The following is a 25,874-nucleotide window of genomic DNA, read 5'->3' on the forward strand; positions in this document are numbered from 1 at the left end:
ACCTGCTCCAGCAGAACCACCAAAATATACAGATCCTACACCTGAGCATTCTGAAATGCCATGGGCAGCACCAAATGCATTCTCTGCTCTTAGGGAGCTCTGTGGGTGAAACCAAACATCCAGCACAGGATACCTCATCAGGAAAGAACAACGACACCCTGTTACCAGTTGGAAAATTATATTCCCAAAACATCTATTCTGTCTCTAATCTTGCAATCCTGACGCTGCAAGACCACAGGTGGGCCAGAGAACCAAAATGTGCAACTCTATCAGATACCAGATTTCATATCAGATGAATTTGACAAAGACTTCTGAGTTTCCTTATTTCTCGAGTCTTGCTGATCTTTGATTACTGTTTGCTCTGATCATTCCACTTCTGTCACCACTTATACTCTTAATAGGGTCAAGATCACCCTCTGGTCCCAAAATAGAAAACACTTTTCTCTCAAACATCTGACTGATTTAGATAACCAAATAGAATTCAAAGTAATGAGCCACAATTACTTTCATATTTTCTCTATACTTTGGGCTCAGAGAATAGTTCATCTGCATGAAAAATAATCTGCTTTATTTACTATCTCATTTACACAATTTTCTCTGTGAGCCTAATAAAAATACTTTCTTCTTAAAATATGTGTCATTGTTTGGGTTGTGTGAGGAGTAATGACACACACAAAAGTTCCCTCAAACAAAGTCCTGGCTCTATAATATGAACTCTTGGCCCCTGAGCAGAACACAGCTCTTTCCTATTGTCTACAAAATACTTGTGTTGCAAGAGATGATCACAAATCTAGTACCTGTTGTGATAAGACTGCATAGCTGCTAGGACTTTTTTTCATCATTTTGCTTTGAAGCAAAACAGGAAACTGTGTTTACATAAAAAGGCTGTGTTGAAAGTAGTTCTCATTGTGAGGCTGATTCTTATTGCAAAGTTGAAAGTCTTGAAAAATCTGAAAATGTCAAATAGCAACAAGCCTTCAGGTCAAAATAAAATATTGGGGGGGGGGAATTTAGGCTTTTAATTTTAGTTTATTCTCTTTCAAAACACAGGGAATCATAAAACATTCTTGTCTTGACCTACACTTCAAGCAATACAGTGTTTTTTACCTCAAGAGAGATTATGCAGCTGAAATATTCCATTTTAGTAAAGCAGTTAAACAAGTATATTCTTACACCAGAAAGATTTTTTTCCTGTGGACATATGTTTGTAACTAAAGTTTCTGGTATTACCATTGGTTGGAATATTGTCAGTGAAATTATTTCATCAGCCAAAGGTTGTTTTTGACCTGATACAAATGTTTAATTGGGTTGTATGAATTTTGAGTGTGTTTTGGACAGTGAGGGTTCCAAGGAACAGCACAGACTCTTTAGGGGATGTAGAGAGAATTCTGTACTGAAACTCTGATCTACTCAGTGTGAATAGGGATGTTTTGATGAAAGTAGTGAAAATCAGCAGATTCACCTTTTTTTTTTTTTTTTCACTTCTTGACATGCTATACCGTGGTTGATATAAGTAAATATGCAAGTGTGAAGAGAAGGATGACAAAATATGACCAATAACACAGTATGCCTTAGTAAAAGCTTAGGCTTTTATTTAAAATACTGTCCTAGAAAAGTCTGGGAAACAGCAATTGATACAGTGGAAAATAATTTCTATATTTTAAAAGAGTGGAAAAATGCATTAAAATGTCATTTAGGTTTTCCAGGAAATTGCCATTCTGTTTCTTTATAGTCTAGTGGGTATGACAAAGGTCAAAACAATGAAACTGATTTTGAAATATCTACAGAAATAAATAGTATATTAGTCTTTTATATTTATGTAAAACCACTTAAATTAAGGTAATAGACATAACTTTGTCCTTTTCAAGAAAAATTAACTGAAAGGAACTTGTAGGAACATTCTTACATTATTTTAGAGCAGAAGACAGCAACAGGGTGTAGGGGAAAATATTGGGAGAAGAGTTCATATCTGTCTAGGTTTGGTAAAACCTAGAGAAAACCCACACTACTTGTTGTTAGTTAAAGTCCTCAGAGTCAGTTTAAAAGCTCAGAGAAATTGGTGAATATATTTTCCAGGACTTCAATATTTTTTTGGATCAGGTGTCTCCAGTAAGAAGCCTGAAGGTCACCCTATATGGATTTGCACAATTTACTTTTGTGTTGTACAGATTTCATGCATTAGGATTGCAGCACCTCAAGGCCTCCTTTGCAGAAGAGAGACTTTCTGGATGTTTTTTAAGCCAGATATGCTGAAACATTTTTTAATATAAAATATTTCTGTAGTGTCACCTGACTGTCATGGCACATTTCTTTGTGTTGTCTGACTTTCAAGTATCCCAGTCCATATCCAAGTTACAGGTGACATGCAGAGCTGTGGAACTCCTGAGATGGAGTCAAAAGACAGAGTCCATCCCAATGATTATGATCCATACCAGGAGAACAGGCAGTGAGGCACTTTGGTGAGAAGAGTTCGGTATTGGACAAGGTCACTCTGGTCAAACTACACATTAAAAGTGTTTCAATTTTATTTTCCAGATAAATCAAAACATCATACAATACAATAAGCTGAATATATTAAAGTATTTCAGAAAAGTATTTTTCATTAAATTATGCTGTCAGAATTAGAGGAACACTTTCTACCTTATTTCACTGAGCAGCATTTCCTTCCCCATGATTTTATGTTGAAATACACACAACCCAAGTTTTTATTAGGACCATCTGCCCAAATTTAAATATTTCAATTTACACTGCAACTAGGAACTGTATAACTTTATAACTGTATAACTTTACCTTCTTTTGACTGTCTTCCAAGCTGCTCCTAAACATCTACTGCTTTCAGCACCCCCCAGAAATAGTGGAATTGTTCTGATGCCAAGGAAGAACCTGTTGCTGAAGGTATATGCAATTGAAAACAAATCATTTGCTGACAGCAGCTGTGCCTCAGGACTGCTTTCTCACACAGGAGGACAAGAGCAGTACTGAGTCAGACGGAGATCCATTGACTCACGCTGGCCTGTGTGGGTGGCAGCTACTGTAGATTTGGAGTAGCCATGTCCAGCTGTGGAGGGCAGTGTGGCTAGCCCAAGCCCTGCTCTTTGGAAACCAGACTGCAGTTGCCTGGAGCCTGTCCTTCACAGGGACGGTTTTGTTAATCAAGTGGAGTCTGGAGCTCCAGCCACCATGCTGGAATTTCTGGATCTGAGATTATTGAACTGGCTGGTTCAGGCAAAAAAAAAAAAAAAATACTCCCCACAGTTACAGGGAGCAGAATGATTTCGTGCTCATTCAATGTCCAGGCTCTTGCTGGCCAAGAAACCAATGGCCGCAAAATCAATAGTGAGTAAACCCAGCTAAGACCAGAGAATAATGTTCTGATTGCAGAAGTGGGAGTGGCCAACAGTTTATGCCCAGGAAAGAAATAAAAGAACGGGGCAAGCATGTAATTAGACTTCCCAGTACACTCCAGCAGCTTGTGGCTCAGAGCTGCCCTAAGTCAGTGGTGGTATTTTTTTGTGTATTTAATTTGTGCCTGAAGCTGCCTGAGGATTCTGATGGTGCATGAACATGTGATGGAGACTTGGTGGGAGCTGAGTCTTGGATGGGGCAGGGACAAGAAGATGTGACACAAAATGAAAAGGCAGAACAGAGCAGTGATCTCAACGAGGAATATGAGTCAGAAGCTGTCAGACATGCCCAGCAGGGCTTGTGGCTCACAAGAGGGGACAGAAAGTACCAGATGATGTAGCAAAGATCCCTTAGAGAGGATATTGAACAAAGGAGACCTGGAAACAGGAAGTACTGGATGATGACCCATGGGAAAAGACCAAGATGAAACACTTGGAGGTCAGAACAAAAAATCCTCTTTCTTAAAATTTAACTAAAATATAGAAAGTCTTGGGTTGGAAAGGCCCTTTAAGATCATCTAGTACTAAGCACAAAGTGATACTGGAAAGGAAGTTGATTGAGATAAATTAAGTGTCCACTTGATGTAGACAAACCTTCATCTTACAAAAGAGATATGCCATTCCAGGCCATATGGTAGGACGAAAGAGGCTCTCCTTTTGGAAGAGGAAGGGCAATGCCTTTACCCTTCCCATTAAAGTTTTGACAGTGCTCTCATCAATTCCCATCAAATTTCACAAACTGCTTTTTTCCCACTCATCTCAGTGGGGGTGGTCATGTCTGTAGGTGCTCTTTGGGCTTGGCACAGAACAGCCATTGAGGAGGAGATGCTGGGCACTCCCACAGTCACTCCACAGGATGTGGGAGACTTGTCTTTACATTTCTTTTTTTCCAGTGGGATTCGAGCCCACAAATATTCCAGGATCCCTAGGAAGAAGTCCTAACCACATATCTGTGTGCTGGCTGAAGGATTTGCTCTCCCAATTGACACAGTTTTAGGGATTTTGAAGAGGAAGGAAATGGGGAAAAGAATAATATGGGGGAGGGAGGTGGTGTATAGGTGTGTTCCCATAGAAAGCAATGTTTGCCTTAGAGATAATATCTGAGTATCGGGAACATCTGTCTTCATCTCACACTTCCTCTTTTCTCCATGTATTTCAGTGGTTTAAGCATGGGCAAGAGCATCTGGTTTCAATTCTGCCTCCATGAAGGCACAGAAGCATATCCCACATCCCCAAAAAGAGGTACAATCATCTGTTCTTCTGACGCAGGAGCAAATGCATTTGCATAAGCCCACCTGCCAGAACTGTTCCACATTGCTTGGAATGATTAGAAGGAAAACAAATAGGGATTTTCCAACTTAGTAGAATGCTCAGTGCAGAAAGGAGATGGCATGAATTGGAGAAAGATCTCATGTAAATTATGGTGTTATGTTGAACATCCATCCTGAAAGCAGGGACGCGGGTCTGAGGAGTTTGGCACTCAGCACTGCGCCTTATGAGTTTATTCCAAGTACCTGCTGTGGAGAAACTGACTGCAGACCCAGCTCAGGACAGTGTCCCAATGCTTTGCTAAGGACAACACGAAGTCTGGTGTCACAGTGCCCAACTTTCCAGCCCCAGTGCACTGCAGATGATCAAAGACTGCACAGTAGCTGAAGTAACCTGCTGAAACACGCATTCACTAATTTTTTCCTCCTTTATCCCCTCATTTGATCCAGCAGCCAGTACCAATTAACAATTCAAATAAAGACTGTAGTAAAATCTGCCCAGGAGCATTATAAAGCAGAGGCAGGTTTCACAGTCTGAGCCACCTAACATAGCATGGCCCCTGTAGCATGGTCAATAGCAAAGAAATGCACTTGTCCTTGCTATCTGTTTTTGTATTGATCAGTTATCAGTAGGGCTGTAGTGCTAAAACTTGTATAAACCCTTCAATAAATGCATAGAAACAGCAATGGTTTCAGGAAATATTCAAATAGAAAGCAGCGACTCCCTCAGCATCACTTGGAGCCTGAAGAAATAGGATAGTTTCTTCATGAATAACTACTTGCAGATAATTACATCATATTCTGCTTCATCATACAAAAGCACAATAAAAGAATTAACTGAAACAGGGAACAATGCTATTTATTCTGCCACATTTTTGAAGATCTCAGTCCTAATTACATATCATAAAATACTTTGATGCCTCATATAAAAGCAAAGTGTGAAAATAATACTTTGCTTGTTGGGAACTTCCTACTAATTATAGTTTGAAATGTTTGCATTTGCTTTATCTCCTCAAGGCAATTACCAGCAAGCTGGTGACTTTAGGTGAGACTCCAAATACAGTGCTCTTGTTCCAGATCTATTTACACACAGGGATAAGGTTAAAACCCTGGTGAAAGCTCACAATCTGTCCCAATCTGGTACCCACACTGAAGAAAAATTTCAAACAGGAAGCAGAAAAAAAAAAGTGCTATCAGAATATCAGAGGACTGAAAAGCTTTCAGTCAAGGCTAAAGCAGTATAATTACTTGTCACAAATAAATTAGGTATGTGAAAGTGGAAAAGGATCTTATTTAAAGTAAAGGTTTACAGACAAAAACATCAATATAAATTGTCAATGATTATTTAAGCAGGAAATCAGAGGAAGGCTTTCACAGAATCATAGAACACTTCAGGTTTGAAAAGACCACTGAGATCTTTGAGTCCAGCCATTAACCTAACACTGCCAATTCCACCTCTAAGCCTTATCCCTAAGCACTACATGTAGTTCTCCTGTAATACCTACAGGAGTGATGACTGAAGCACTTTCCTGGGCAGCCTGTTCCAACAATCCTTTTGCTGAGGAAATTTTTCCTAATACCTAATCTAAACCTCTCCTCTTCATTTGAGGCCATTTCCTCTTGTCCTATCGTTGGTTGCTTGAGAGAAGAGCCTGTCCCCCACCTCACTACACTCTCCTTTCAGGCAGCTGTAGAGAGTCATAAGGTCCCCCTGAGACCCCTCAGCTCCCTCAGCTGCTCCTCATAAGACACGTGCTCCAGATCCTTCACCAGCTTCACAGCTCCTTTTTTACCCGTTTAAGGAGTAATGTTAATGAAGTAATCTATCAGTTAAAGTAAATGGAACAAGGAGTTTCTCCAGAAACTTCACTAGATAGACTTAATTTGTGAAAGAAGTAAAGTGTCTTATAAGTCTTGCAATAGCAGGTATTTATCTTGAAAAGTCTTTTCCAGTCCTGCTCCTGTGGTGACTTCTGCTTCTGGATGTCAAGAGCTTTTGAATACAAAGCAGAAGATGATCCTGTGCTTGTGCAAAGTGCATGTACCTTGAAGCACAGAGGAATTTAGTGGTTTCTACCTTAGATTTATAAAATAAGGCTGTTTCTCATGCAGTTTTAAAATTATATTAGTGAATAGTTTTATGGGATAAAGGCTCAATATCTAGATATTGTTATCAACATGAATAGAGAGGTTTAGAGAATGAAATTGCAATGCAAGATTCAGTTTTAAGTGCAGCTTTCTCCTCTTGGAGACCAATACCTATTGTGCCTGTAATTAGCAGAAAACTGAATCCCATAAAGAAAAGGGAAAGTTTCAAACTCTTGCAATAGGATAGATGCCACTGGTAGAAAGACCTCCGTGATAACAATTTTGCAAATTGGGAAGTGAATCTGGAAAGGAGCATTAATATTCTGCTCCCTGTTGATGCTCTAGCATTGAAGCCAACATGCACTGCAAGTCCTTGAACTGTTTATGCAGGTGATGGTTTTACCTTCCTGTTCTATGGAGTGAGGCCTTTCCCTGGCAACAATTCAATGCATTTTACTTATTTTTGCTCTCCAGACAACTTGTAATTTAAAACAAACAAACAACCCCCCCCAACCAAATACAAACAAACAACAAACAAAAAAACCCACAATACTTGCCCCAAGGTTCATTTTTACCTACAAGACTCATGATTAATTAAATGGCAGCTTTTGTATCCCATCACCACACTTATGGACAGCAGAGTTCAAGAAGTTCATGAACTGGTTCCCCACAGTTATCTTGAACATGAACTCACTGTTTAGTCAATGGCTTAGAAAAACAAGGCTGGACAGCTGGTCTCTGTGCTACTTACCACAGTCTCAGGGCAGGGACAGAGGAAATTTAGAGAATATTTCCAAATGCAGTCTGCCAGATTATTCAAATCTACAATGCATCCTCATAGATGTTAAGTATTATTTGCTCTGGAATTTAATGTGCACTGTAATATGCTCCCTGTTTTATGGAGTGTGAAGGCTGACATTTGAAATTAGTGCTGTTTCATAGCCTGGTATCTGGTTGCTACATCTGGCTGTGTCATGTAGTCTGGGGAAGTGCTCTACCACAAGGACTTGAGCCGCAGAGGATGGTGAGACAGATGAAGCTAGATAATCTTTTTTATGTCCATGAGGGTCAGTGTTTCAACACCAAGAAGAACTAAGACAAATAAACAGAAACAGGACTCACTGTAATTAATGGCTCCAGGACACAATAAATCCAAACAGCTTCTTATTTTCTATCTGTGGCTTGCTCCAAACTAATAGGAAAATTTAAAGGGTAAAAAAGATCTTTCCTCTTAACTGTTGAATTTGAGCTTTCTTACAGAACCACTTTCAAACTAAATATGCACACAGACAGAGCACTGCCCCCACCCAAGGTCTCTGTCTGCATGTATGGCATGTCTGTGCCAGTATGTCATTTGAGAGGGTTCTTCCTTTCCCAATGTTTCCTAATCCTAAGAAAACACCATGTCCTCACGTTTTAGCTGTGTAAGAGCATTTCAAAAATGTTGCCACGTGGACTTAGATATCAAACACAATTTTTTTCTTTCTCAGTTTTTCATATATTCTCTGGTGATCCAAAGCAATTATCACTTTAAGTCCTTAAATATTAGGCTTGAAGCAGAGATGGCTGCAAAGATTATTTTAAGCACAGATTGCCAGATTCACACACACTTCGCTGTTGCTCTGTAATAGGACAAGCTTTGCCTTATAAAAACTAAAGATTCATCCAAAGGGTTGATAAACATGATTTATTAGTACCATCCCCAGCCCCAAACACGTGCACACACACACACACACATGAAAACTGCAGTCTGGACTCAGCAATCACTTTCCTCTTCACACTGAAGTCAATGAAATATTTCCGTTCACAGTCGGAGATTGCCTCCTTCTCTTTTACACCCCACCTCCAGCGCCCCAAGGCATCATCTCTCCTTTTTGGCTTTGGCCCTGGAGAAAGAAAGGGAGAAAAGCAGGGAAGGGGTAGGAGGGACACAGTGAAATTCCTAAGAATGGCTGTGTTTCTTGTGCAAGCTTCATGTTCTGATGCCTGTTCAAATCAAGCCTGCAATCCTGCACATTGTCTACTAAACATATACTGCATGATTTGAAGAAAAGCCTCTGGTTAAGCATCATTCCTTGAGGCTGGTTCTTTGACAGTGCCTTCTTAACGACTGATTTTGAAGCAGTTTATCTCCTTTTATTATGGAAGTTCAGGCAGTATCGCAGTATCTCTTTATGAGATGTGTTAAATCCCCACACACACAAGTTTTGGGTTTTTTTAAATTTATTTTGAATAGCTGCACTCATGTGGACTGTCAGTGTGCCAGCCCTTGTTGCAAATAGCATGCTGTCCTTCTGTGCCCTGGGCCTCCTGGTTGGTCTGGGAAATGCAGTGTGCTAGGAGTTTCTGGCCTCCTCTGGGGTTAGGTATGATGGTCTCCGTTGTGCGTAAGCAAGTGGTTTCAATCCTTAATTGCAATGGGGAAGTGGTCAGACAACATACAGGCCTGGCAGGATAATGGCAAAATGTCTTGGAAGAAGACCAGAAAATAGCAAATACGTTACATATGAAGTGAAAATGTGTTTCTAACATAACCTGGAAAATGTGTAGCATATAGAAAAGCAAAATGCAAATTTGTTTTTGATGGTTTTTCTTTGAAACTGCTGCATTATCTCATGCTATTCCCTTATTACTCTTTGCAGAAATTAAAGAAGTGGTCTAAACATTTTCTTCTTACATCACAATTACACAAATCCAAACACTTATTCTGAAGAAATGGATGTGGGTTTTGACTATAATTATGAATTGGAAGTGAGCTGTCAGTCATCAGTAGTGAAGCACCAAATTACAGGATTTTGCCTTGTTTTATCTACGAGAGAGATTGCTTCATCACAGATGAACACTAATACCTCGCACTAGACAGCTCACCTCTTCCAAAGAGACAGGAAATCTTTCACAATATCATTTTGGTAACTTACTACATCCTTCTGAGATATGTTTTACTTTGCTCACTTTACAGGGGATTAAACAGAGACATAGAAAACTTAGCAGCTCTAAGTCTCTCTATAATTCAACATGACAGCTGGGTATTACTTCCAGGAACTGTGTTTCTAGTGCCTTCTTACAATCACTTTAGAGATTCTCTCAAATAATATTCTAGCCAGGATGAAAATCCAGTTTATGCTCCCAATCTTGTCTGTGAAGCTGATTATCTGCATGAACACCAATTATCATTTAAAAAAAAAAAAGAAAAGAAAAGAAAAAAAAAAAAAAAACCCAGCCAACCCAACCAAAACCAAAACAAAACCAAAAACCAAACCCAAACAACAAATAAGGGACAACCTCTCATCTGAGAGTTTCAAAGTGAGCTTTTGGCCTTCCAGCTCTCACTGCTACCTTCAGACAAGGCTGCACATCACTTCCATTCGGACACTTTTGTGCTTTACCTGTTTATTTTCTACAGGTGTGGATGCATTCCCCTACTTGCCAACCTTACTTTGTGTCCATGGTCTGTTTACACTACAGACATGAAGGTGGCAGGGTATTTTGTACATAAGGTAGCAGCAGCACTGAAGATGCTGGTGCCCATCTCTCAGCTTCACTCTCTGAAGTGATATACAGAAGCTTTGTCCTCTTCCCTCTCCTCTTGCAGCTGCTTTTCTGCTCTTTACAGAGTGAAGCTCTTACACATATGTGAAAAATCATGCATCCATGAACAGCTCCTCTGGTCCTAGGTCACAGACTTTTCTCTCTGTGTAATATCTTCCCTCTTGCTCATTACAGGTGGAAGCCTACCTCTGATTTTATGAGAAATAAAGAAATAAAAGTAACTCCAACTTGGTCCCATTTCAAAATAAAACATCACTTGGAATATATTAATTTACCACTCTTTATGACAGCAGAAATTTCTCCTTTATTTTCTTATTATATATTCACAAAAGCAAGCATAAGGGATGTAGCTTAATTCAGCAAGAAATATTTTAGCCTACATCACCTCAGAGGTAGAGAGAGCAGGTCATGGTCTCATCTTAAATCATTTCTACCTTCAAAGGTAGCAGAGTTGGCACCAGATGCTCATGGGACTGTGGAGTTATCTTGCTCTACCAGAAGAGGATCATGTAAGCATTCAGCTTTTCCAGGGCATGTTTTACTCTAAATCCATCTTGGTTCTAGGGGATGTGTGTGGATCTTTATAGCTAAAAATATTTCTAGCCCCCTGTGTTGCTGTAAATACTATACAACAATACCTGTTGCCTGCTCAGCTATGACACCGTGAACAGCAAATTTGACATACCCAGCATTATTCTGGGTACTCCAAGAGAAACTAAAACATGAAATTAACCTTTCCTTAGTCAGACTGCTGCTGGGGAAAACATTCTTCTACACAAGGCAGCACCTCAAGTCACTATAAAACCTGGCATACGTGTAAATGACTGCTCCAGGGCTGGTTTGGATCTATTTCCCTGTTTCTATATGCACCTAAAGTTTATAGTTCACCTGAAGTTCACTGGCTTGTTTGAAGCTCAGTCACCATCATGTGGGAAGAAAGGAAATATCCATTTAATTAGGCCTTTTGTCTGCCACTCCATATGCCTTTACTGATATTGAGGAGGTTGCACTCAGAAGCTCTGTTCAGTCTGACCAGAGAATGGCAAGTGAATGAATTGTAACTGCAATTGTTTTGTCTACATAAAGGAGAAAAAAAAGAAGAATAGAGGAGAGGAGGATGTTTATTACTTCAATTATATTTCTGAATTAAAAATACAATACTTTTAGTATAGTATTTTTAATATTTTAAAATTATTCTTCTAGAAAAAAAACTGAAACAACATCAATATATTGTGGGGGGATAAAAGCTGTTCTACTGTGGACACTATTTCTGTTGTTTATAACAATTCTCACCTAGGATTGACCAAGTAGTGCACATAAAAATATCTTGGGGAAATGTCACTGCCATTTTTCAATATATTAGAATGGTTTCAGATGGCTAGAGAAAACTGCTAAGACATTTTCTACCCAAGATGACATTAAGAGCTCTGAAGCATAAGTGAAAAGTGCAAATTGGTTTGTGCAGTTTCTATTTGCTCTTTTCATTTGCTTGCAATACACCATTTTCAGTATTAGACCTCAATACCTGGGGAGTTAGTTATCACAAAACAAGCATATCTCTCCATTCTGGTAAGAGTTTCCCAAAGGTTGAGAGTTGTTCACTCTAAAAACTTGTTAAAATTTAAGTTTCATGTATGGTTTCTACATGAATTATAAAAAAAAAGATTAAAAATTCATTTTTATATTAATTATACGGTCTGTATGGGAGTCAGTATTGGTTGAATATGGGGGGATAAGAGGTGGATTAAGCTTAAAATTAACCTGAAAGTAGTTCTGCAAAGTACAGTAAACACACTGAAAAAAACCCCAAACCCAAAAACCAACAAACAAAATGGAGTGGGCAATTCATTTTCCCTGATGCATTTAAAACTAGCAGCATTGATCAAAGAAATTAACTAGATCTGTTTTTTACTAGCATAGAATATCTCCCGGGCAATATGAAGAATATCCATCTGCCAAAATGAGGAAATACTATTTTCCCAAGTAGTAACCAAATTCAAAATGCTGAAAATAAACCCATAAGGAACCAAGTAAAGACAGCAGCACCGCTGCTTTATTTTTGTAGTTCTTTGTAACTCAGCTTCCTGTTCTGCAATAAATTGCTTAACCTCTTACAAGATTGAGCTTATTTTCATCATTAACCTTGTCCAGTAAAAGCGAAAGTGAATTGGCAGATGCAGGTTAGTCAGTTCCCACAGCAGCAGGTAATCCACTTGCGGGGTGAATTTGCATAGTATCGATGAGCCTGCAGCCCAGCACGTCTCTCAGTACAGCTGCAGGAGTCAGCTCAAAGACACCTGACAGCAGGGAGGAGTTGCAGGGAGGAAAGTTCCCATTCTCCAAGCACAAGCCAGAAGGCAGGGAAGGGGCGGTGGGAAGACAGCTGATAGCCTAAAAGGCCCAAACATACCTGTCTTTCTAGGTGTCACCCTGAGCTTGCTGGTTCAAAAGCTGCATGAAGAAATCAGCAGTCTAGGCTAGGCAGCAATTTTCTGGCTCTCAGTGTGAAGTCAATGCCAAGTCAGTACCTGCAGTAGGCATCTGTGCATCATTGACACCTTTCTGTTTCTTGAATGTGAAGTCATAGTTTGTCCATCTTAGGTAACAGCCTAAGTTGCCCCTCTTGAGTTCATAAACTATGGCCACTGGTACACCAAAATAAGGCAGCTATACCAAGAAATCTGAATGTGAGCCAGACTCACCAACACCAGCTTTGTAATCCGGTTTTAGATATGTTGCAATGATTATCAAAGAATTCAAGAGAACAAAAGTGAGAGAGGTCAAGAGAGAAAAAGTAAACAGGATCATTGAGATTCTTACACAAAACAGCATCCTTGTGACTTTACACCAAATTTAGAAGTGCGTTTGGGCTTGTTTCATCATCCAGGTAGATGCCAAAGGTGCCAAAGCTGCCTATGTCTAGTCTCACTCAATGCTCTGTTATAACATTCAGATCTAATGTAACTTTTTATCAGTCAGTAGATCATTCATTGTCCAGGTTGAAATTGTTGATGCTGGATATGACAAGGGTAAATTTAAAAAAAAAATACAAAGTCAAAACCGTTTATTTTAGGCACGGGTAGTGAGATATCAGCTGGCACACAACAAGTCATTTTGCACTACAGATGTTTCAGTATCTGGCTTTAAAAGGTTTTTCCCTGCAATTATGTTACACTAGCCACAAACACAGTGTTTTCCTTAGTTCAAATGGCAGAAGCCCATGTACTAGATTGAAATGTTCCAGTCCTTCAAATGCACATTGCACAATGCTGCTGAGCACTCCTATCCTTTCATTTTCTGTCTTTAAAGATCTAGGAGGGAGACACACAGATCTGTTAAGAACACAAAAAAGAAAGCAAAGGAAGTTAGGAAACATGGTGAGCATATATACACTATAGTATGTTTTGTGTACATCAGAATCATACACAAATTTCATCTCTAGAGTATTTTGTTATTGTTTCTTTTCTGGCAAGCCTTCTTTGGAGATATAAATATTTTGGGAAGGCATCAAAAGACAGAGTGTTGTGCAGAACTGGCCAAACTCTCTCTCTAGAGTCCCGAGCAATTCCAGACCAACTCCCACAATTCAAATGTGTTGTGTGACCCCAAGGAAGTGGACAGAAATGTACTTCCACAATTTTTTAAGTCCTCTAGGCCTCAACTGTGCACACAGCCAATTTTAGAGTGGGAGGGGAGATCTCTGAATATCTCCTAACTATGACTCCTAGAGGTCTTTTCCCTTTCCTTTTCCTCATCTCCTCTTGCCTCCTCTTGCCACCAGACTCTCATCCTTTTAATGTTTTTCTACTGCTTTTTACTTAAAACTAAATAGAAAGATAGGCTATTTTCCTAAAGTGAAATTTTTGTCTCAGTATATGTTGTCCCCAAATGTTTTAAGATCTCAGGAAAAGGGTTTAATGGCAAAAGAGAATATGTATCTCTGTGGCTGGAGGATAGGGATAAAAGAACAGGGAAAGGAAGACAAGGTTGAGAATGAGAAACAGTGATGACATTTGTTTTCTCAGATGAAAAGCCGTTGTCCTCTGAGAATACTTAACATATTTATCTTTTAAGGGAGGAAAAAGAATTCCCACTAGATAGACTGAAAATCTGAGAAAGGTCTGAGAAATAGGATCTTCTCAGAAGATCTTTGTCTGTAGGTGGGTAAAGTCATAATAGCTCTGTTTTTCTTGGTTTTCTTTACATGAGAAAAACTGAGTAAGAATGCCTTACTATGCATAATTGTAAGGATATTCATTTCTTGGAGTTCTTTTTACACTGCATCTCTGTCAATTGAAAGGTCAATTTAGTTATTTTTCCCTCCCTCACATCCTATACTGAGGGGAAAAAACCAACAACAAAATATGTAGACAGGTCTTTCAGATTTCAATGAAAATAACAGCTGTTACCCATAAAAGCAGCTTCCACCCAGAGTGAGGATGACATTGCCACAGTGACTGAGATTTTCCTCCCAACAGGCAGAGCTTTATCTCAGGCAGAGCCAGGCTCTGCTTTGCTTAGCAGAAGCAACTGTCCTGATTTCACTGTCAAACATCCTCTGCTTTGGGACTGAAAGGAAACCTTTGATCTGACTGCATCTCCCAAGTTATCATGTAGATGATGGAGCATATTGACTGCAAAAATCGCTGGCTTCAGCATTCGTTTGTTTGGCGTGGCACACGCAGGGAACTTTGGTTTCATATTGTTTTGGTCAGATGTAGGTTTTACATTCCCTTCTTATTGCCTGATCGGTGCACTGGGAAGACCACCAATCTTTTGGGTGGGCTCTACAGCAGTCTCTTATTTCCCAATTTATTTAAATTCAGGGTATGAAATCATTGCAACAAAACCACAAAAGCCATGGAGTTTACAGACAAACTAAAGCCTCTTCTCCAGCGACTTAGATGCAATTATAGTACAAGACTAGGCAAGAAGATATTGTTTAGCAAGGAGTTAGATTCTCCCCTAAACCAGTGAATAGCTAGGAGGACAGTCACTTTACATGTGTGCCTAATGGCAGGCCCTGCATGGATGCAGTACAACAGTGACTCAAATTCAGCAGATAAGCTGGAAACAATCATGGACTTCCATACTGACTTTGGTCCATCAATGTACGTCCCATAGGCCAGATGTGAAGATCATAAAACGCTGCAGGGCAGGGAAGCAGACAATGTGCTCATCAGTAGCATGGGACTGTGAGATAGGTGGGACTCAGGGGAGTGTGCATGGAGCCTGGGGTGCTTTTGACAGCTCTAGCACCCCTTACACCAAGCCACCCATGCTGGAAAATGTATTTGATAAGAACATTTCAGCTAGAGGTTGGAAAGGACACATGCTGGGTTTCCCAGTGACATAGAAGTCTGTAGGTTGAGAGTAATGAATTGCATAAGAGCCATAAGAGATACAGAGTTTTAATAACTAACTAGGGGTAGACCTCTCTGTAGAAAAAATCTAGTTGGAGGTGTGTGACATGCTTGAAACTGCGTTCAAGATTGTTAGAACCAAAGTGTTGCTACATCAAGCGTGGTGGGTGGCAATAGACAACCCAAAACCAGTCATGAGTAAGGACATCTGTCTCTGTAAAAAGGCAGCAGCATTTTTTTCTCCAGCTGCTGACTTTCAGACAGCCCTCAGCAGTGTCCTAGCCTGGCAGTTCACATTTGGGTCCTGGGGTGCAGAGTGCTGTTACTTCTGTTTGCAGGCAGGGCATCTCCCAGCAGAAGCAACATTTCAGCTCCTGAACAGCTTTCACTAATTGAGCTCTGCCCATTAAGTGTGCAGTATTAAGGGATAATGTTGTGGCTTTTTACATTGTCTGAAAGTATGCAGAGCTGCTGTGCATTACCAAGGCTTCTCAAGAGACCTGTTAACTGCTTTTTAATATTTCAACCTCTGACATGGGTGTTAATGTGGTGTTATAATTGGAAAAGTCTCTCTCCCTTACTCAGCAGTTTCACTCCATGTGTGTGTTCAAAGACTTACTTGCTGACTTTATTGACACACATAATAAGTTCATTGCTTCTCCTCTTGCTCTATATTGTTATTGCCAAGTCCCAGGCATGCAATCTTCAGTCTTGATGGAAATACATAAGCTACAAAGGCATAAAGTCTGGCTTCTTTTATCCAGGCCTGGAGTTACAAAGTTATTAGGTAACAAAATAAGAGCAGAGGGGGTGAATGCATCATTTCAATACCAAAAAGAGTTGATCCAGCCCAGAAATCCTTTCAATGCAGTTTGACAGATATTGTTTCTTGGTCTGTCTCTAGCCTTGGAGACCATTTTTTTCCCATCAGTATAATATCAGGCTATTCTTTAGTTATTTAAAACTAGATTTGTCTGGTATTTTATACTTTCCATGTTTGTCCACAAAAGCCTGAACCAGAGTTCACAGAAACAGAATCACAGAATATCTTGAGTTAGAAGGTGTCCCCAAGGATCATCAAGCCCAGCTCCCTGCTGGCAGTTAGGACTACCTAAAACTGAACCATACAACTCAGAGCATCATCCAGACACTCCCTGAACTCAGACAGGCTCTGTGTTGTGACCACTTCCCTGAAGAGCCTATTCCAGGGTTTGACCACCTCCTCACTGAAGAGTTATTCCTTGCCCCACAATTTGGCCATACTGATTTCTGCTGAAGCATGGCCAAAAATAGCAAACTGGGAATTTGGTGATGATGCTCTGAACATTTAAGTCTAGGAGGAGCAGTGTTGCCTTGAATAAAAGGACTTTTTAAGAAGGGAAAGAATAGAAGAGTGGTTGTGAATAGCAGAGATCAATGAGAGGAGTGGAGATTTCCTACCACCATACAGAGAACAGTAATTTGAAAAGGATTGGTTCAGTAAAAAGAAACTAATTTGATAGAAAATGTTAGCACATCCCTAGACAAGTAACTACTGAATCACATTTCCCTGCATTCATTAAGATCTTCTTTATTTTCTTCTTTTTATGCTTCTTTTAGGATTTCCACAGATTGCCTTCAATATCAGCTTAGGTATTTCAGCTGAGTAGGGAAAAATGAGTTTGGGGATTTGGAAGCTGACAGTAAGGCTAAACCTAGGATCTGGCTAGTGTCATGACAGTTCAGCCACCCCAAGGCAAATAAGGACTGGTACAGAGGGGGCAGAGGAGGGGGAAGTCTTGCAAAGCCATGTTTGTGGCTTGTGGTACTGCTTAAGAGAAACAAGCCATAAAATAATGGCTTATAGAGGGTTTCTCACCAGCAGAAGTTTCCACACAACCGTGTCAGGTCAGATTTTGGTTATATAAGCTTCCTGCACTGACTTGCCTCTGTTCTTGCTCGGTGGTACCAGCACTGGAAATGTGGGGGAAAGGGCATTCAAGGGCAGGGGAAGGGGAGCTGAACCACATCATCTTCACCTCAGATGAGCTTCAGCTAGTACACAACCACAGTGTAAGAGCAATGGCTGTGGGAGAGGGCTTATAGCAAGGCATACATCTGAACCACCATCTCCAAGGACATCATCTGGCCCTGAATCTAGTGATGAATGTTGCACCTGAATAACCAGGTGCGACATTAGGGCAAGGTGCAATTTTTAAACAATTCATTTCATGCCACACTTACCTACAATGGTAAGAACCACAAATTACTCTCTAGGTGTCATGTCCTCTGTGTGGTCATGGATTTTCCAGCACCTTTCCATGCAGCCCAGTTAAGCAGTACTAAAACCCCACAACAGAGACTGACATTGTGTGCTCCCTCAAATTCAGCTTCCATTTATGCCAGCAGTGATTTGCTGTGTTGTTTCTAAGCAGTGAGTGGGTCCTCAGGTTCACTTTGTCCATGCAAAAATGAGCCTCCTAATCCCACCACATGAGCAGAGCAGCGCTGCAGCATGAGCCACTGTGGCACAGCCTCTCACGTTAAAACACTGACAACATTGCTGAGCAGCCTGTGGGAGACAGCCTCATTCCCTTCCCACTGTACAGTTTTGACAAGGGTAAAAGGAAATACTCAGATGTCCTGTGGGAATGTGGGTGATCTCAGATGTGAAAGAGTGAAGAGTTAATCAGTCATTGCATTTTCTTAATGAGGAGCCACATTAACGGTGTCGTTTGGTATTATTGCTTGGAGGGCTGGGGAAGTGCTCTATTCATTCAGCTCTGATCCTGCACACAGTGAACATTCTGTGCAACTGCACACCTTGCCATAAGGAATAAATCTGCTGGAAAAATGCTGTGATTGATTAAGAGTGGTCTTGTTAACTAGAGACCTTTCCAAATGGCAACATCTGCTTTGACAAACCATGATAAATAGAAGTATCAGCAAAAACAATAATACCAAACTCACAGCAGCAGGTGCTGACTTTGGAACAGTTGTCTTTTCATTTTTAGAATCTGTTACTACTTTGCCAATGTAAGTATGCCAGGTGACTCAATTCCCCTTTTTTTAGTATTTCTTTTTGGCAAACTGAAATAACATTATAATTTTGAGTAAATCTAAATAAACAATAAATATGCTGTGAGAAAAATGTGTTTAATAGAACTTAAGAAAAAGTTGAAGGTCTGATAGGACTTTCAAACCCTATATTTTTGTTTCAGGAGCTATTTTAATTTTAACCATTTTTGTTAGCACAGCAAAAATAGAAAGGACAAACAAATATTTTCATGTTATTCCAGATGCACCATTTGTCTGCTCCAGCATAAAAAAGAATTAATCACTCAAAGATGCAAGGTTTTGGATCTCAATGCAGCTCTCAGGGTATCTGAATACTCCTGGTTCCAAACCAATGTGCAGCAAAGGGGAACAGAACATTTCTGGCCTCTTTCTGCACCTGTGAAGAGCTGGGATTTGCTGCAGAGCCAGGTAGCACAGAAGTTAAATCATTTTAGGAATCCTCTGCCAGGCTGCTGCATCAACATCTGCCCAAAGTCTGTTCTGGCACTGAGAAGAGGCTGCTACAGTCAGAGGGAGCATTTGCACCCTGCAGGGATGGGGCTGAGGGCAGCAGACTCTGCCTGCAAGAAAGCCTGGCTGCCACATCTGCCTGCAGATTGAAGGTGGTGCTTGCTGCCAGGAGGAAAAGGCTGGGAAAAGCTGGTAACTTTGGGAAAAGTAGATCACTATCTTGACAGCTGCAGCCCATTGCCAGGTGAGGACTGCAGTGAAGGGAGGTATGATACTGAGGAAGGGCATTTTCTTGCTTCCCAGGACTGTGTTTCCAGTTAAGGGAAGTCATCATTTGGTAGCTAGATGTTTCATGTCTCTGGAAGTGTATTCCTGGACACCCAGGAATACCTTATCCTCTGTCCTTCCAGAAGGCAAGGATGCTCACACACCCTTGGGCATGTTCACTCAGGGAAATCACGTCCCTCTTGGGACTTTGCCGTATGGTTTTGCCCCCTCTTTTCCCCCTGGCACCAGGCAGAAATCTCTGAGTACCTGTCGTAGCCATTATATACTGGGTTTGTGGTTTGGGTTGTTTTTTTCCCCAAAACCACGGTCCCATTCTCTTCAGGAGACCCTGCTCTGGTCCCTTGATGGCTTCACACTGATGCTGATGAAAGTATCAGATGTGCCAGCTGCCTGACTCAGCTTGTGGCTGTGCCTACAAGAAAGGGACTGGCCTGCCCTTCTTGGTCTTGGGCATACCACAGGCAGGGGATGAGGCACGGTGGCACAGTTTTATAGGGCAGCATCCTTTCAGCCAGGCAGGGTTGAACCTGTGTCCTTTAAACACAGAGACAAGCAGGAGGTTTGCTGGCTCCTCTGTTCCTCTTTCTGCCACTGATTATAACCCAAAAAGTGGGAAACTAAAGCTGAGCACTGATCTTTGGGTAGAAGCCTGGGTGTCCAGGAGCCTGGACTGAGTTCTGTTTTCTCAGCAGTTGATTAGCTGCATCTATGAAATGATGCTCTGAACAAGGAGAAGTCCTACTCTCTATTTTTAGATATTTAACTTGGCATACTCAGAATGGCTCTCAAGATAAATAATGAAGATGTTTTCAAATAGAGATGGTGTGCACTCACTGGGAAAATTCATTAAGAAAAAAACAGTCTCTTTAAAAATGCCATAATACAATACTGCACTGCAATGATGCAGGAAATCCTTGCATTTGCTGTATTACCAAACAAGCAGAAAGAGAACCTTACAAGAGGCTAAGCCTGTCTATTTGTTATCTTACACACTGTTTGGAAAAAAGAAAAAAAATCCTGCAATTTGGGTATGTGTAATCTTGGAAGCTCTGAGCCTCAGGCACAGACAAGAAATACATATATATATATATAGATATTACAAATTGGGATGAATTCAGGTGTCATTTTCATTTTCTCTCGCTGTACAGAAGATTAGCTTGCTATGCAAAACACTTCTGTGTCTCTGGGTAACAAAGCAAGATTTGGCTGTTCTTCAGGGTTGTGGATATTCACTGTCGATTTTACATGCACATTCTTGTGCTCTTTACAGGGAAACTGTCTTAGTGTGGGATGGGCAGAAAGGGTTAAGAAGCCACTGATCTTGTGTGTGATTTTTTTTTTCCTATATTTCATTTTCGCTGTACAGCAAAATAGTTTTTTTGCTTTCGCTTGTTAATGAACTGAGCACTGCCATCTTGTGGGAATTTTTAGCAAGTGGAAATATTCTCAAAAACCTGCTACGGGCAGGAATAGAAGCTGTCCGTGAAGACCTTGCCAATTGATTATTTTCCACCTCTATTATGACTCCTCTATTTACATCTGTAGACTTTGGCTGTATAAACCTAAACCTGCAATTAATAAATCTATATTAAAATTGTATCACAATTTTAAAAACTGATTTGTGTCTCTTCCTACATTTTTGGTTTGTTTTTGTTTTTTTTTTTTTAATGGAGATTTACCAGTATCACGTGAACTTTGCAATCAGGAGCCTTGGTATTTCTCTGCACGTTTCTGACACCACTTTCACTGACCAGGAGCTCAAAATCCAGTAATTGTATTTAAAGTTTATTGACTCATGAGTTCCTGGTGGTGGGCTGATTCTGTGAAGATATCCTAGATCCAAACCTATCAGCTCTTTCTGACAGGTAATAATTGAAGGGCCTTGCTTAGTGGACAAAGTGAATTCTTTGAATTCTCTTTTAGGCAACAGCTGTAAGACGGTGTCATTTGAAACATGCTAAGGTGAAATGAGGAGCCTGAAAAATTTCAAGCTCAAGACTGCTTGGCATGGTTCTCCAGCACACAGAGAGATGCTAATGCAGCCTCCCTTTATGAAAATCATTGAGTAGAGCATAAATTTTAAGAGAGAATTTCTCCTGGCATCTAATGAATTATTTTTTACACAGGCATACAATGATGGGACAAAGGACAACCATTTTAAAAGAAGGGAGAAGTGATTTATATTAGCTATTACGAAAAAAAAATTACCCAGAGGGTGGTGAGGTACTGGCACAGGTTACCCAGAGAAGCTGTCAATGCCCCATCCCTGCTAATGTTCCAAGGCAGGTTGGATGGGACCCTGAGCAACCTGGTCTGTGGAAGGTGTCCCTGCCCATGGCAGGGAAGTTGGAACCAGGTGATCTTTAAGGTCCCCTCCAACCCAAACCATTCTGTGTTTCTGTGGGTTTCGAGAAACACTTTAGGGAGAATTGTCAGTGTAAGAGGATCAGGATCAAAGCATACCTACAAAGTGATGCTCAAGAAGTCAAAATATCTTACAGAGGGTCAAGAAAATGAACCAGACACACTCATTAGAGTTTCTTTTCTCCAAAAGGCATTGACAATGCCAGTATATCTACATCAATGTAGGCAAAAGTATGGCAAGAATGGGTATTGGTGAGAACCCACTTCTGCATTTCATAATTAAAAAGAAAAAAGGGATAATTTAGTTACATACTGCAGAGATTGCTGAGAGCAGTTCAAAATGGGGAGGCAAAGCCATCTATGACTGGTCCTTCAGGTGATGTCTAGCCCACAACAGGGCACCAAAGACATTGGCTCAAGAACCTGGTCATTGCCAACAGCCCAGAATAACAATGATGCTGCTCAAGACAACAATATTTCTTGCCTCCTGCCAGGAATAAAGTCTGTGTCATTTGATGGTGAGGGACTTTTCCTCTGACTCAATGCCTGAGGTAAAACCTTCAGTGACCAAAGTCCCCTGCTTACAATCCCTCAGTCCAAGAACAGTGCCCCCACACCTGTCTTCTGCGGTTTTTTGGGGTGCGCTTGGGCTTGTGGTGAATGCTACAGATCCCAAACCAGCTCTACGGACCATCCCCAATGGGAAGGCCCTCCAACTAGAGCCAAAAGATGGAAAGTTGGAGGGAGCTTCCCATGTCCACCAAGCAATCCTACTCTCAAAGCCTTTGGAGAAAGAAGTACATGCATACATCATTCTTCTAAGTATATATATATATATATATATATATATATATATATGTACGTCTATTTTGGAAGGAAATCAGCACTGAAGAAATTGGTGCAAGGCTGTGTCAGTGCCAGAGGCCCTATAACACAAAAGTGCAATGCATGTGGGATTTCGCTGCCATGAGAATGTGTGCAAGAGTCCACCATGAGGACATACATGGGACTGGCTACCTGTCTATTTTGGGATGTGCTCGCTGAACAAGCAGTGGAAGCAGCCTGAAAAAACTACACTGACATAACCACAGGAGGGCTGCTTCTCCTCCACTGGCCCTCCAGTTCTTCCCATCACCCCAGAAATCCCCCACAACCAGTGAGAACGATTTGCATGATGAACATGCTGCATGTACAAGGCATATATATCATATATCACTGGTTATACATCCATCTGTCAGTCCTGGTTCTTTTGAAAACCTTATATCTTCATCTGTAAAACAGGCTTAATAGTAACACGCTCTGGGTTTTGTTTGTTTTTTCTTTTTCAAAGAACATGGAAAGCCACAGCTCAGAAGTCCTTCATGTAACAGATAAATGCTATTAGCAGTGCCTTCATGGCTCCGGCCAATAAAGCGGAAATAAATTGCTTAGCTAGAAAGGATTATGAATAGTTGTATTAACATTTGCAAAGTGCTTTGAGGCTCTAACATGGACAGTGGAAACAAATATTGTATAAACATGCTGTTATTAAATGACCGCTCATCTCTGGGAAATGGCATGGGAGCGGTTTTTCCATATTTGCCGTGACTCAGTAATTCCAGGTAAAGCACACGTGTTTCACAAGTTAAAAAAAGAGAGAACTCTTAACTGTCAGCTCTGTCAACACTTCTGAGGAGTCAAAAGCCAAGCCATGTTTTTCCTGGCTCGCTGATTAACACCACTAGCAGCAATGTTACAGGGGAAATGCTCCTTGCTCCTATTCCACAGGAGTTCACCTGAGGGTGTGAGTATTCTGTCTGTAGGTGAAGGGCTGAAACACTGTCAGTCATTGCTTATTTAACAGTGCTTCTGACAGACAATTAATCCAAAAACCTTCAGCCCTCCCTCCCCTTTCAGTTCTGGCTCAGCAGAGTTTCTACATGTTAAACTGTCAAATATTTATTTTGATTAATAAAGGCAGCAATGACTAAAGTCACATCAAAGATAAGCACGTTGGGTGAGAAACACCATTTTCACACAGTCACTCTGAAGAATGCAATTTGAGGTACTAAATCACACAATTATTTTTTTATCAAAATGCTGAAAATTATTCATCTCATCCCTGCCTTAAAGACCCATCAAAATGTCAGCTCTTTTTCAGAGCAGCTTCTAACCAGTGATATTTAACACAGGTAATTATGCATGTTCATAAAGCATGTTGCATGAAGCAGTTTTACCAGCTGTTTTCCCAAGCCTGAACTCCTGAGCTAGACTGATACATTGTACTCCTGATGCAGGACTTCTGGTGGTTTCATGAAAAGCGTCGGGAGGCGAAAACACTGTTGTATTGTATTTCTACTGTGTTTGGATGCTGGCCCATGTGGGCTCCAACACCCCCAGAAGCAAGCTGAAGCTGGCCTTGTGGCCATTGACACTGCTCTGAATATGGCTTATGGAAAAGTTCCATTTAGTTTTACACTTGCAATAACATTGTGCCTTGTGTGTTGTTTTTGTGTTAGCTGAAAAGCATATGTTTTGGCTTTTCCCATCAACGTAGGAGACAGGGCTTGTATTTTAAGTCATGGGACAGAAAAGGAATAACAAAGTCAAGGCTTTCTTTCCAAGCTGCTGCACCTACGCAACATTTTTACAAGCTTTTTTGCTAATTTGCATAATTGCTTTTTGCTATTTTTTACTCACTTCTGCTAATTATCATCACTCAATTTTCTCACAGAATTAACAGCTTGTGAGGACATTTTCATAGCACAGAAGCAAATTTTCTCTATGAGAGTATGTAATTATTCAATTCTAGCCAAAAATTGCTGACACGCATAAAATGCATCAAATATATTACCCTCTTCACTGGTCCATAGAAAATCGAATAAAATCAAGGGGCACAGAAAACTTTTTGCAAGGTGTTCTGACACTGGAAGACTGGGTTTCATAATTTATATGGATTTATTAGAGCAGTTGATTATCTATGAATTGATTACAACTAACTCGTGTCTGATTTTACATTAGTGGCCAACAGCCACCACTCTTCAGACCTTGCCAGCTGATGTGCAAAAAGCAGAAAATTTGTTCTGATAAGGTCAGCTGTGAAGCAAAAACCTACTCAAACTAGTAAAGGTACAAAGACCAGCACTGGGTGTAAATGGCATCTTGTTACACGTTGGACTTAAGGTAACATCCACCCAATAAATATTAAAAATTTCAAAAATGTACCCTTTTTTCCTAACACAAACATCACAGTTTTTGAAAAAATAATCACTCTAAAATTGAATAGCTGTCTATTTTACTAGCCAACCCATCAGCTGCTCATCTCTATTACACCAATTTCTACTATGATTGTAAAAGCAAGCTCCTCCATGATGCTGAAAAATAAATAATTCTTGGCAAAATTATAACAAAAACCACAAGATGTCTAATAAATGTAGTTCTGGAAGTATATTATTTGACAGTCATGTAAACTGTTGATGTTAAGGCAAGGACTTTTAACAATGAACTGACTAGCATGATTCCATTTTATTTATTTTATTCCACTCTATTTTATTTTACACAATCAAAATTTTAAAGAAATCCCCTAAACCAGTGCTGATGTATTAATACATGCTATGACCCAGCCTGCCTTTTTGAAATTACTTTGGGTGACAGCTCTATCTTCTGAATGTTTCCAGAGATACTTTCCTCTTCTTGGTGACTATAGAGAGAATTTAAAAACTCTGTTAGGAAAGAATGTTTCATCAAGCAGGCCAAATTTAGGTTCCCTGCTAAGCTGGGCTGCATAGATCCAATGTAAATATACAAATTGAACATGAAAAAAAAGCTCATGTAAGTTTACTCTGGGTGCTGTGCTGAGTGAACATGCCCACCTGAAAGCTGGCTCTGATGACTTTTGTAGCTTGTTTGAGATCCTTGGTATTTCTTAAGAGATTGAGGTCCCTGCCAGATGACACTCCAAACTGGGGGACTGTCCCCATCTCAAAGCTGACCATTTCAGAGCACCCATATTCATAGTGTGGGTTTATACCTGAGGAGAAGAAGGTTGTATTTCAGTATGGGAA

The sequence above is a fragment of the Serinus canaria genome, chromosome 1 (assembly GCF_022539315.1).
Source record: "Serinus canaria isolate serCan28SL12 chromosome 1, serCan2020, whole genome shotgun sequence".
NCBI classification, from domain to species: Eukaryota; Metazoa; Chordata; class Aves; order Passeriformes; family Fringillidae; genus Serinus; species Serinus canaria.